Raw genomic sequence first — 12,961 nt, 5'->3', positions numbered from 1 at the left:
CCAGCTCTGAAGGGCACTCGAGGAGAAGTGATTCAGGCTCTGGAGAAGGATGTGCACAGCATCTCAACCTTCCCCTCACTGAGCCTGCCCGGGGAGGGGCCTGGAGCCCGAGGAAGCTCTGGGGAATTTTATTACGCGAATGATCTGTATCATGGCATTTCCAAAATTGGTTCCAGCCTACCCCGCTGCAGGAGGAGACAGGCCAGCACTGCCTCCCAGGCGCAGCACAGGTTTGCCTTCTGCAGGCATCCGCCCCACCCCCTTAGGATTCCCCTGCTTTCAGAGCAAATGCTTTCAGGTGAGATCGAAGCTCAGCGAGGGGAAGTGACTTGCCCAGGGCCACAAAGAAAGTCACTGACAAAGCTGGGGTCCACTTTTAGGTCTGCATGGCCCCAGAGCCCGAGTTCTTTCTGCTGTGCCAGTGCACACAGGGGTCAGCTGCCTCTCAGCCACACTGGGGAAACCTCAGTGCTGAGGGCCCGGGAAGGCCCCTTCCGTGCTCACGTCAGTCATCCGGAAGCTCATACTCTGATGAGTCAGAGAGACAGGACATTTGTCTCTGTTCCCATTGACAGACACAACAGTGAGGCCCAGAGGGGTTATATGGCCTGCCCAAGGTCACACAGCTGGAAAGTGGCAGGGTGAGAGTTCAAACCAGGTGCGTAGGAGTCCAGATTCTGCTCTGTTCCCTGCCGAGGTGCTGTGGCTGCTGTGCTCCATGTTCTGCTTGCTGACAGCCTTGAGTGGAGGTGCTTTGTGGGTGGAGCTGCTGGAGGGGGACTGCAGCCTGAGCTGGCTGTGGGGAGAGCGGGAAGTGAGAGCTTGGCGTCTGGGTCCTTCTGGGCCCCAGATTCGCCATGTTTGCTGGGTCCCATCCCTTTCCTTTTCTGGGCCCTGTCGCCTCTCAGGGCACGGCAGGGCCCCCAGCCAGTGCATGTGAGGAGCGGGCCTGCTTCCTGGCGCACAGTAGAGTGCCATACCTAGTTGGTTCTGCTTCCATTGGTCGCTTTGAGAGCTGTTCGCAGAATCCCTTCTGCAGGTGACCCAGCTGGAGCTGCTCTTCTGGGAGGCCTCGGGCACTTCAGCCCATCTCTGGGTGCAAGGCTCCCTGGGGTTTCTCTGTGGACAGGGTCGTGGAATTCAAGGCCAGCTGTGTAGGTTTCCCTTAATATGACAATGCATGTCAGAGCCCCCTCAGCTCACAGGCACGTGTCGTTTATGCATCACTCGCCTAGTCAGTCTTTTCCTCCATCACCAGACATTTCCCGAGGTTCTGCTCTGTGACAGGTTCTGGACCGAGGACTAGGCATGAAGCATGGATAACACCTGGGGCCTGCCCTCAAGGGCAGGGAGGTTCCTGCCATGTGCTTTACATAATAATAGTTACACAAGTGTGTGTATGTGTACACACGCGCATGTGTAGGGTGGTGGACAAAATGTACTCTGTACTCTGACCTGACTCAGATGTGCACACAATGTACCTGTTTCTACAAGTGATCTCATTTTACTCTGGAAAACTGTATTTTTTAAAACTGTGCCCATTAAACAGAAATCATTCTCTCCAGATTTAAAACAGGGTCTTCTGGATAAAATACTCAGTAAAAGTTCAAACTTTAGATAGGTTTTGGGAGAATTTCAAAAGGCACCTCTTCCTCCAAGCAGGCGCAGCTCTGCTCCAGGAGAGTGGAAGGTGGGCGAGATTTCAACACGCAGTCGCTCCCTTGGCCAGGCCTTCTTGGTCAGTGAACAACCTGCACAGCTGTCCATGGTGAATTTGTCAAACTCCCCATCGAAACTGTCTGGTCTCAAGAGGTCTCCCTTCCCCCTCATCCCTCCTCTTTCCAGGATGGCTTCGGGGGAGGCAGCTTATGTCTTTACAGGGTCAGAGGAGGGACATCTGGCCCTTGTTTTGGACTTTGTGTCCCTAGACCAAGGCCATTATTAGGGCATGGTCCCCTCCAGACTGAATACCCAAAATCGACTCAATCCTGTATCTGAGGCTAAGTGCACCTGTAGGCCACACCTCCAGCCTGTACATCTGGCCTTTACCAGTCCCCACCAGGACACATTAGGTGAAATATTCATTAAAGTTGTCATTGGCACCTGAATCCTCCACCTTCCCGTTAGCAGAGTAGAAAATCAGAGCAAGTGGGCTCGAGGCCTCCGTGCTGTTTGGTGCCACAGCAGAGAAGTGGCGGCCCGTGCCTTCCCAGCCCGCCCAGCCTGGGGGTGGCTCCTGTAGCCACTCCCCCTCCCTCCATGTGGCCTGTTGCCCTATGTGGCCTGGGGCCCCTGCTGTTGAGCCTCAGCTTGCCCCCGACCCTGGGAACCGGGCCTTGCCCTCCTTCCCTGGCTTAGGCGACTCGGTGGCCTCCCTCCAGTCCACCAGGCCCTGCGGGGTGCAGGGCTTTCCCCCAGGGGTCCAGCTCCCACCACTCTTCCAGATAACTCTGGAGAGGCCATCGCCCTAGAAAAGGGAGTTGGCAATGAGAAGTGCCGTCAGAGGAGGCAGAGCCAGAGCTCAGACACAGATGGGCATCAGTCCTGCTGGTCAGCCCTTGGGCAACACGCCAGTTGCTGCCCATGGGAAGGCCTCAGTGGACACCAACGAGGAGCTTGACCACTGTGACTCCTGAGGGGGCTGGTGCTCACTGGCCAGTCTTCCATCCAGCAGTGTGGACGTGGTGACACGTGATGGTCCTCTTCCCACTCCTCACGCTCTGTCTTCCCTCTCCCCCTGCGGCCCCTCCCACCCACCAACTCCCTCCAGCCTCCCAGGGGCAGAGTTTTGGGGTCAGTCCCGGACTTGCATCCTTGAGGGGACAGGAGCCTTGTGCCAGCAGGGCTGCCCAAATCAGGGAGAATCAGGAATTCACTTCCCTAGGGAGAGGGGCGCTTCATCACCATATCCGAGTAGTCTGTCACCTTTCAGTGCTGACCCACAGACTTGATGAGAACATCAGGCTGCTCAGGGAATCCCTGATCAGGCTCGAAGCTCTACCTCGAGGAGCTCAACTCCAGCTGCTGGTCAGTCCTGACACCTGCCTCTAAAATCGCGATGTCCTCCCCACGCTCTGCCTCCTGCTCCAGGACGCGACTTGACTCTCTGCCAAAGTGGAATCCGAGGTGGGCACATCTGATGGTGACAGGCAGGCGGGGACATGAGTATTGCCTTCCACGCTGGGGAGATGGGCTCCTAATGTGAGAATTTCCCACAGACACAAAGGCTAGTTAAAAGATGGTGGGCAGCTGCATGTGTGACCTATGCCCACTAGATGGCCACACAAGGATTTTTGGGATCCCTAGGCTTCCTACAGCTGGACCCACCACAGACCATCCCCTCAGGTTAGGGTGGGCAACAGTGCCAGGAGGCTGATCTGGGCCTTCCTGGGGACCCCACCGTCTGTCTCTCTCCCAGTCCCAGGTCCCTCCGGAGGTGCTGAGGCAGCCAGAGAGGTGGGTGTCTGGGAGCTTGGTGGAAGTCAGAGTCCATCTGTCCTTGCGGAGGAGTCCTGGGTCTTAGGAGTCAGACTCGGGCAGATCTGGGTTCAAGTTCACACGCTGCCACTTACTAACTGTAGGACCAGACCCTAAACACGGGAAAAAGTGTAGTGCCAATCTCCCCCATCCCAAAGTAATTTAAATTATAAATAATACTAAGTCCATTATACATCAATAAAACTAGAAAAAGAAACCCAGCTCTAAGCCATAGAATTAGATTCAATATTTCAAAGTGATGCTACACTTGTATGTAGGTTGGTTTCTCTTTCTTGTGCGTCTAAGCACAGGTCAGTCGGCCTAGCTGTGTGACCTCAGGCAAGTCACTTAGGCTTCTCTGGTCCTCAGTCCTCATCTATAAGGTGGAGTTAGTACCAGTTCTCCCAGGGTTGTTGAAGGAGCACGTGAGATGATGGATGTAGAGTATTCTTCAAGCCTGGGTCGCAGTAGTTGCTCAATAAACAGTGGCCCGTCGGGTTGTTATTACTATGGGGCTGCTTTGGGCTTCGAAGTGTGTAACCCACAGCACTGGAGGCCTGGTTTTGGCTGGTCAGCAGCAATAAGGGGTGACTGGAGGTTCAGCTGATACTAGGTCTGGAAAGGATGGAGACCAGCTGAGCAAAGTGTCTACACGCGGGCTGGGTGTAGGCATGAGGCAGGTGTGAGGAGGGGGGACTGTCCCCGGCTGGGCCCCCAGTGCCCATCTCTTGGCAGCCCCCCAAGTCCTTCATGCACTCCTCAGACATTGGCCCCCGGGAGAGGTGGATGGCTATTCTTGCTTTCAGGGGCAGGGACTCAGAGACGCTCAGAGAGGACCTGAGACTTGCCCAGCATCACAGCAGAGCGGGAACGTGACCCCAGGTTTGGTGGTGGCCTGCGGGTCAGTGCTCTCCTGCTGCGTCTGACGCAGATGGGGCTCTTGCTGAGCACCCCTACCCCGCAGTGCTGGCCCTGGGGTCTTGGGGTGGTCCGGGGGGGCTGGTGGACAGTGAGGCTTTCCTGGGCTATCCCTGCGGCCGCCTCCTGCCGCCAGATCTTCTGCCCTGTTCTACACGGCCGCCACCCTCAGGACACAGCCTGTGACTTTGACACATGCACATACCCGCAGACACACTTGCACACTCACTCAGACACACATGCACATGCACACACAGGTGCACAGGTACACAGACATACACGCACAGATGCACACGCACACACGTACACGTGCACATGCACACACACCCGTCTGGGAGAGCAGGAACTGTTTGTGGAGGCAGAGAGTGCATGACCTCCCAGGAGGTGTTGACACAGCCTCCCTGGTCACAGCCAAGTCCAATGCCCTTGATTCACAGCTCCGGAGCCTGAGGCCAGGGTGGGGAACCGGCAGATGTGCAAGCCGGGGTCAGAGCTGCATTAGAACCTAGGATCCCTGCTCGCAGCTCAGCCCCCTCCACGGTGCCTCTGCACGCCCCCGGGAGAGGTCACCATGGCACCAGGGCAACCACTGTGGCCCAGGTCAGTGGGAGGAAAAGGCCAGAGAAGGAACATTTCTTGAGCACCTACTAAGTGACTGGTTTATTGGGGCATTTAATTCACTGGGGATAAATATGAAATGGTTTCATTTCTTAAAAAATAAGGAGGGGGCATAGCTATAGACTCAGAATTCCGACTGCCTGGATCCAGTCCTGGCTCCTTACCTCTCGCTGTGTGACCTCGGGCAAGTTTCTGAACCTCTCTGGAGGTTCAGAGGTAATCTCCAGAGTTATCTTTACAATGGAGATAATAATATTATGATAAGTAATATAATAATAATGATATTATGGGGTTGTCATGAAGATGAAAAGAGAGACTACATCGAAAGCACTAGAGCTGTGCCTGGCACACCGGAAGCAGTGTCTGTGTTAGCTGCTGTCATTGTCGGTATTTTCTTTTTACTATTCACGTAACTGCCCTCAACTACACTCTGTCTCTCAGCGCCAGGCTGGCCAGATTCCACAGCTTCTGGTCCTTTCTGTTGTTGGGATGGTCTCATTTCAGTAGTAGGCTCAGGCCCGCTTGTTTTCTAACCGTGGTCTGGTCTTCAATTCAATGCGGAGCTCCTCACCTCCCCTGGTCCTCGCTGCTCCTCACACCTGTGGGGGTGCCCACAGGCTCTTCACACGTCTGTGTCAGGCTCCTCCACACCTTCCTTATCCCTCTCCCACTTCCTGGCTCCTTCGGGGTTGGAGGCACGGAGGTCCCTGCTGGTGGGGCCCCCGTCAGTCGTGGAGCAGAGGCCAGCCTCGCCCCGGTCGCCGTGGCGCTGCGCTGGCGCCACCGTGGGTCAGTCCTCAGTGCTTTCTCCCGGTCAGGAGTCTGCCCCATCCCTCGGTTCTGTGGTTCCTGGAGCGGTCCTGTGACTCCCCACTGGAGACGAAGGGAGTCCTTATCTACCCTTCTGAGGGCCACAGAGAAGAAAGAGACTTCCCCTAGCTCTCCCCAGGCGCACACCACCACGGCCCTGCAAATCCAGGTCAGCTGTGGGCCTGGGTCCCTGCAGCGGGCCCCCCACTTTCAGAGATCTCTGGGCCAGAAATGCCCCCGGTGTCCAGGTTCCCAAGTGTACCCCAAACTCCAAGAGCCGAGCAGCGGGCAGCACTCTCGGCCCTGCTTCTTCCCCTCCCCGTGCTTGCCCTTTGCCTGGGCTCTCAGCTCCGCTGCTAACGCTAGCTAAGGAGGAGGAATTGACTCCCCGCCCCTTGACTTCCGGTTTGGCCCTGTGACTTCTTTGCCCAGTGGGGTAAGGTACAAGTGACAGGGCGTCAGTTCTGAGCCTAGACCTGCAGAGGCCTCCTGCTTGTCTCCTTGCACCTCCGCCGTTGTCATGGAAAGAGGAGGCCTGGACTGCCCCCTGGGCCCAAGAGGAGGAGGAAGGACATAGGACAGGAGCCCAGGCCAGCCTAGATCAGCCAACACTCGCCAGCTGCAGACACCTGAGCCAGCTGCCAAGCTCAGCAGAGCTGCCCCCACGCCCCCGAGCCCAGCCTACAGCCCCAGACAGGCGAGCAGGCCACGCTGAGACTGACAGACCCCAGCCCACCCTCTGACATGACAGTGGACCCAGCTGAAGTCCTAGAGCTGCCAGATGACCCAGCTGAGACCAGCTGACCGCAGCCACCCCCTGGACATGTGAGTGGGCCCAGTGACATCAGCAGAGCTGTTCAGCTCGTTCTAGATCGTCCAACCCCAGCAGCCTGCAGATTCCTGAGCTAAATAGACGTGTGTGTTGTATGCCGCTGAGATTTGGTGGCTCTTTGTTACGTGGTGTTCTCAGGGCCCTCGTTAGCTGATACACACCCCCATCTCCTACCCCACGACAGGGGGAGAGGGACTGAAAATAACAATGCCTTCCTCACCTTCGCAGGCTCCGAGGAAGCTCTCTGCCCATGCTTCTCTCTTACAGGGGCACCGGCGGGGGCCTGGGGAGTCTCCAGCTCAGCCACCATCCAGCTGGCAAACGAGATGTCAGTTCCCTTGCTTGCAGGCACCCCAGTCTGTTTGTGTGGTCCTCACAGAAGCTCCCTCTCTTTGGAACATGGGATGCTTGACAGCTTTTGTCCTCAGCTTTGCCCTCAGCTGCCAAGCAGGGACAAAACAGGAGAAAAGTCCCACTGGGTGGCCTGTTACCTGAATATTGTCTTAATTCACCTCCACTGCATCAGTGGGACCACCGCCACCTGACAGGTGAGGAGACTGAGGGTCAGCGATGGCGAATGACCTGCCCAAGGTCATGAGTGGTGGACCCAGGATCCCAACAAAGGTGTGTCTGACATCGGAGCCCAGGCCCTTAGACACCACGTCCTGCCACATCCTGTGGACAAGAATCTCAGCTGGGCCGGTGGAGCGAGAGCCCTGTCTGGCCACCTCGTGGAGTCTGGACTGAGGGGGCCTGGGGCTTCTGGAAGAAGCTCTTCAGGGCCCCTCTCCTGCCTGTCTCCTCTAGTTCCCCAGAAGAGCAGCTGCTATACTTGGGTCCAGTTCGTGGGTGAGGATGGGGCTCCTCCTGCCCAAGGCAGGGGAAGAGAAGAGGTGAGCGAGGTCGCTGTGGCTGCCTGTCTGTCCCTCCCGTCCTTCTCCATTTCTCTCTTGACAAACATTCAGTGAGAATCGACTACATCCCAGGCTCTGCTCTGGGCACACGGGACTCCACAGTGAGCAAGACAGGCCTGGGCCTGCCCTCGTGTGCTGGCATTCTAGTGGAGGAGACAGAACAGATGGTACATGAACAACTGAATGACTAAACATGGCCGTTCCGGATCATGCCAAGTGACGGCGACCATGCTGGTGATGGGACACATATACAGTCACAGGAGTAAGCACTTTTGGATGAATGGTCGGGGGGACCTCTCTGAGGAGGTGACCTGGAGCTGAAACTGGATGAGACAACAGGAGAGCTCTTCAGGCAGAAGGATCAGCAGTGCAAAGGCCCTGAGGCAGGAATCAGCTGGGTGTGTTAGAGAACAAAAGGAAGGCCAGCATGGCTAGCATTTAGAGGGCGAGGGGAGAGTATTAGGGGACATTATTTGACTATTTAAATATGTATGTGTATTATTTTGATATGAATTTTAAACAATAATTGAATACCAACAATAGTACAAAACATACTCCCCAACACCCAACGCTGCCCAGGTTGGGCTGCTGTCCTGCCCCAGCCGCCTTGCTTGGAAGGGGTCTCAGCCCATCCCTTCAGCAACTCTTGCTGAGGCCTCTGTGCCCCCCACCCCAAACTCAGTCAGCCTAAAAGCTCTCCAGCCCCTCGGCCCCGCACTGGGAACAGCAGACGAGGAGGCGGCTCTGTCTGCTAGCGCCGGCCGGCCTGCAAGGATCACTCATGGCAATTTTGCCGATTGCCCACCGGGGGTCCGACTGTGAAGACTGTTTTCTGCGATAACCGACCTCCTTGAAAGTCAGAGCAGGACACCGGCCGGCCCCTCCCGAGCGCCCCCAGAGCCGCCCGCTGTTGGAGAAACGCCTTTGTTCTGCAGTCCAGGCGAGGCTTGAAGAAATTCTGTTAAACACAACCGTCCTCCCTTTTCCTTCTTCTGTTTTAAGAAAGCCCCTGCGGAGTGGGGCTCAGGGCCTGGAAGTAGCTCTGAGGCCGCAGCTCTGCCGCTAAGTGACCTTGTACAAGTGACCTCAGTTTACTTATCAAAATAATGGGAGAAGGAGGTTGATCATAACAGCCCCCAGCTAGGGCCGCGTGGGAATTAGCCGAGCTTGTCCGCATCAAGCACAGGTACATAAAAAGAACCACAGTAGGAATGGGTAGGAAGAAGTCCTCTTAGTACGTGTGAAGGCCCCTTAGCTGATGGCACCCAAAATCATAATCACTCTTCTCTCCTCGTCTTGCTCACTGCCCTCCAGCCACACGGTCTCCTTGCTGCTCCTCACACACACCACCATTCCTCCTCTGTGGCCTCTGCGCCTGCTGTTCCCTCTCCCCCCATGGCTGCGTGGGTCACCACCTCACCGCCCTCGGGTCTCTGCTCAAGGGTGTGGAAACGGCCTCCTCGCCACCCTCCAGCCCCTCATTCACTTTAGTTTTCTTTACAGCGCTTATCAACACCTGACTTGTATGGTTTTTTAAAATTTTGAGTGAGGGGGTTGTCATTAGTCTCCCTCCAAAAGAATGGAAGCTTCTAGAAGGCAAGGCAAGAAACCACTTGTAGTGGGTTGAATGGTGGACCCCCGAAAAGATACGTCCTGGGGCCTTATTTGGAAAACATGTGACCTTATTTGGAAAAAGAAATCGGGTTTTTTTTGGCAGATATAATTAAATTAAAGATCTTGAGATGAGATTATTCTGGATTATCTGGTGGGCCTTAAATCCAATGACAAGCCTCCTTATGAGAGACATGCAGAGAAGACGAGATTCAGAGATTGGAGCGATGCAGCCACACGGAATGCTGACAGCCACCAGAGGCCGGAAGAGGCAAGAAAGGATCCTCCCCGACAGCCTCCGGAGGCAGCATGGCCGGGCGACAGCTTGGCCTCAGACTTTCCGCCTCCGGAACTGTGAGAGAGAACACATCTCTACTGTTTTAAGCCCCCGGTTTGTGGTAATTTGTTACAGCAGCCCTAGGAAGCCAGAACACCTATGTATCCCAATCCCCAGAACAGGACCTGGAAGGGAGCAGGGCGGGGGCCACAGGGTTCTCTGGGAAGGGCCAGAGAGCAAACACTTGAGCTCTGCGGGCCATCTGTCTCTGTTGCCACAACCCAACTCTGCCACTGGGGTGTGAAGGCAGCCACAGAGAATATATAAATGAATGGGCATGGCTGTGTTCCAATGAAACTTTATTTATCAACACTGAAATTTGCATTTCATATAATTTTCATGTGTCACAAAATATGATTCTTATTTTGAGTTTTCCCCAACCATTTAAATATAGATAAAACCCATTCTTAGCTCGTAGGTTGAACATAACCACGTGGAGGGCTGGGTCTGGCCTGGGGGCCGTAGTTTGCCGCTCCCTGTGGCAGATGCCCAGTGAGTGTTCGTTGCAGGACTGAAGGAACATTAGAGGCGTCAGCTGGCTGCTCCGGTCTAGCAGCCCGGAGACCGTGATGAAGCCATTTGCAAACTAACCTCCCCGAGAATTAAAATAGACTTGGATTCTGGGGCCCTGCACACTGCTTAAGGCAGGTGCCCCACCCCGGGATCTTCAGCCATAGAAGGGAGCGAGTACATTTTAGGGCTGAGAGGTCACTCAGGTGCCTGGCTGGGGAGGTTGTTCCCGGGTCCTCTGTGCTGGTCAGTGCCATGGTGGCTAAAGCAATGAAGGAGACAGAGGGAGGCTGTGACTGCTGCCTACACAGAATTGGACCTTGAGCAGTAGGTTTAGTGAGGGTGGATCCTGGGATATAGGTCTGGGTGAAGCTCTGAGGACAGCAGAGCTGAAACTCTAACCCAGGGGTGGCAAACTCCAGTGGCTGCCGGGATTAGGCTAGGAATATAAATGAAAAAGTAGGTCTGATGGAAGACAACTGGGAGTGGAGGGGACTGGGGCAAAGTGGGGAGACCATCTCCTATCTTAAACCAATTACTCAGCTCCAGCCGATTCTGCCAGCTGGGATTGCAGGCCCAGTCTGGCAGGTTTTTAGATTGTTCCTGAGAAGCTGGAGAATCCATTTGTTTATATGAAATCTCCTGATTTAAAACCTTGCCTCAGATTTAAAAAAAAATCATGCCAGGATTTTCCACATGTTAAGCAGATATTGTTATACCCGTCTTATAGACAGTTTAGAGGGACCAAGTTGCTTGACCAAGAGCACACAGCTATGAGATGGCCAGTCTGGGTGTGGGTGACCTCACATCCTTCCAAGTGGGGGCCCTGTTTGGCCCATTCACTGGATGGAGGGGGAGGGGCTCAGAGGGTCTCTCTCCAGCTGGGAGGGCTGGGTCTCTGTCACCTGCAGTCAGAGAGAGCAGGAGGGTGATGCTCTGGTTCCTGGAGGGACAAAGCCACATGTGACCCTCCTCCACGGTCGATGGAGAAGTGGCTGGGCACACACACCCGTGTTTGACGGATGCAGCTGTCGCTCATGTTTGCAAGGGAGGCAGCCTTTCTGCAAAGACACTTCGGGAAAACGGATGCGGCTGCCATGCCTGCGTTCTTAGGGGCCGAGAAAGCACTTTGCATGCGCTTAGCGGACCGGACAGCCCCTTCTGCAAATCCTGCTCCCGTCTCCACCCTCCCCTTGTACAATTCCATCAGAATCGGTGACTGAACTGGTGGAGAAGGATTTGCTCTTAATGAGTATGCCCAGAATTGCCTTGTTTCCTTGGCGTTGACAAACTATATCCCTTAATAAAAGTTTCATGACTCAATTTAGTGAGGGAGACATGTAATCCCAGCCCCTCCTGCCCTGATCTCAAAGACTATCTCTGGGTGTTGGTCTCAGGAACATTCCTGGGTTTGAGACAAGCACAGTCTTGAGGGCATCACCCACTGAGATGGGCAGGGCGCCAGGGGCAGAGGGAGGCACCCACTCTCTGGGAAGGTCTCTCTGCTGTCGCCGCCTTCCACCCTCTCGTGGAGGTCATTGGTCATTTTGACTGTCCAGGGTCTGTTCTCCTGCATCTGCCCTAGTCACCTGTGGCTGCTTGTTTGCAGACCCACCAGCCCGTTGCACTATGCCCCTCCTATCCGGAGGTGGAGTCTATTTCCCCTCCCCTTAGGTCTGGGCTGAGGTGCTTTGAGCCACAGAATGTGTGGAAGAGACCCCATGTGAGTGTCCAGGACAGAGCCTGAGAGGCCTTGTAGCTTCCAGCTTTGCCTTCTCAGGCCCCGAGACGGCAGTGCAAACAGCAGCCCATTTAGCTGACCGGAGGGCAGGGTTTGCATGGAGGAGAACTGAGGTACCCTAGCCAGCACACTACCAACTTCCAGACATGCGGGGGAGGTCACCATTGACCCTCAGCCCCGGTGGAGCCATCAGAAGACTGCAACCCCTGAATGATGCCAGGAAGAGGAGCACAGCTGCCCAGATCCCAACCCCCAGCATCGTGGGAAATAATGGTTGCTGCTTTAAGCCACTGAGTTTTGCAGGTTTATTATGCAGCAATAGATGACTGCTATAGGCACCTCTCTCCGTCTCAGCCATGATGTCTGGGGGGAACTGACCCCAGACACAGCTCAGAGGTGGATCCTGACTGGCTTAAGCCAATCTGAGCATCCTGTTCTCCCCGTCCACAGTGAGAAAGAGAAACGTGCCCCCTGCCTGAGAAAGAGTTGGTGTGGTATAAGGACGTGAGGTCAGGAAGCCAGGCAGCCATCTGTTGCCCGGGGAGAGCCTGGAGCTTCGTGGGGGGGCTTCCATGTGGAGCCACAGGGCGGAGTGATGAAGCTAATACTGCAGAAGGTAAACCAGAAGGCTGAAGAGGACCCAAGTCCTTGACATCATTGAGCTGCTAGATCAAGCCACACCTAAAACAAGACCTCCTCTGGGCTTTTCAATTACACAAGTCAATGAGTGCCCTTTGAATTGGTTAAGCCAGCCGTAAATGACACACTTGCCTCCAAGGTGTGGCACAAGTACACCCAGAGGATATATCTCTAGATTTTTTTTTTAAGAAGTTGGGGCCTGTGTAGACAGAACATGTACATTAGAGCATCATTTCTATTGAAAAACCAGAAATAACCTAACAACAGGAGATTGCTTAAGCAAATTGTGGGACGTCCATACAGTGAAACAGTGCAGCCACTAGAGTACAGTGAAGGCCACCAGTTCCGAATGGAAGCCTTGACTGTGTCACTCGTTTCCTGTGCGACCCTAGGTGAGTTATGTAACTTTTCTGAGCCTCAGTTTCTTCCTCTGTAAAATTGGTACAGTAATAGTGCCTACCCACAGGACTTTTGTGAAAATTAAATGAAATATCTGAAGAGCTCAGTGCAGTGCCTGGAACATTCCTAAATATTTAATTAAATGGTTATTATTA

This window comes from Ceratotherium simum, chromosome 26, assembly GCF_057802395.1.
Source record: "Ceratotherium simum simum isolate JZ-2026a chromosome 26, ASM5780239v1, whole genome shotgun sequence".
NCBI classification, from domain to species: domain Eukaryota; kingdom Metazoa; phylum Chordata; class Mammalia; order Perissodactyla; family Rhinocerotidae; genus Ceratotherium; species Ceratotherium simum.
Note: the sequence above shows the minus strand (reverse complement) of the source record.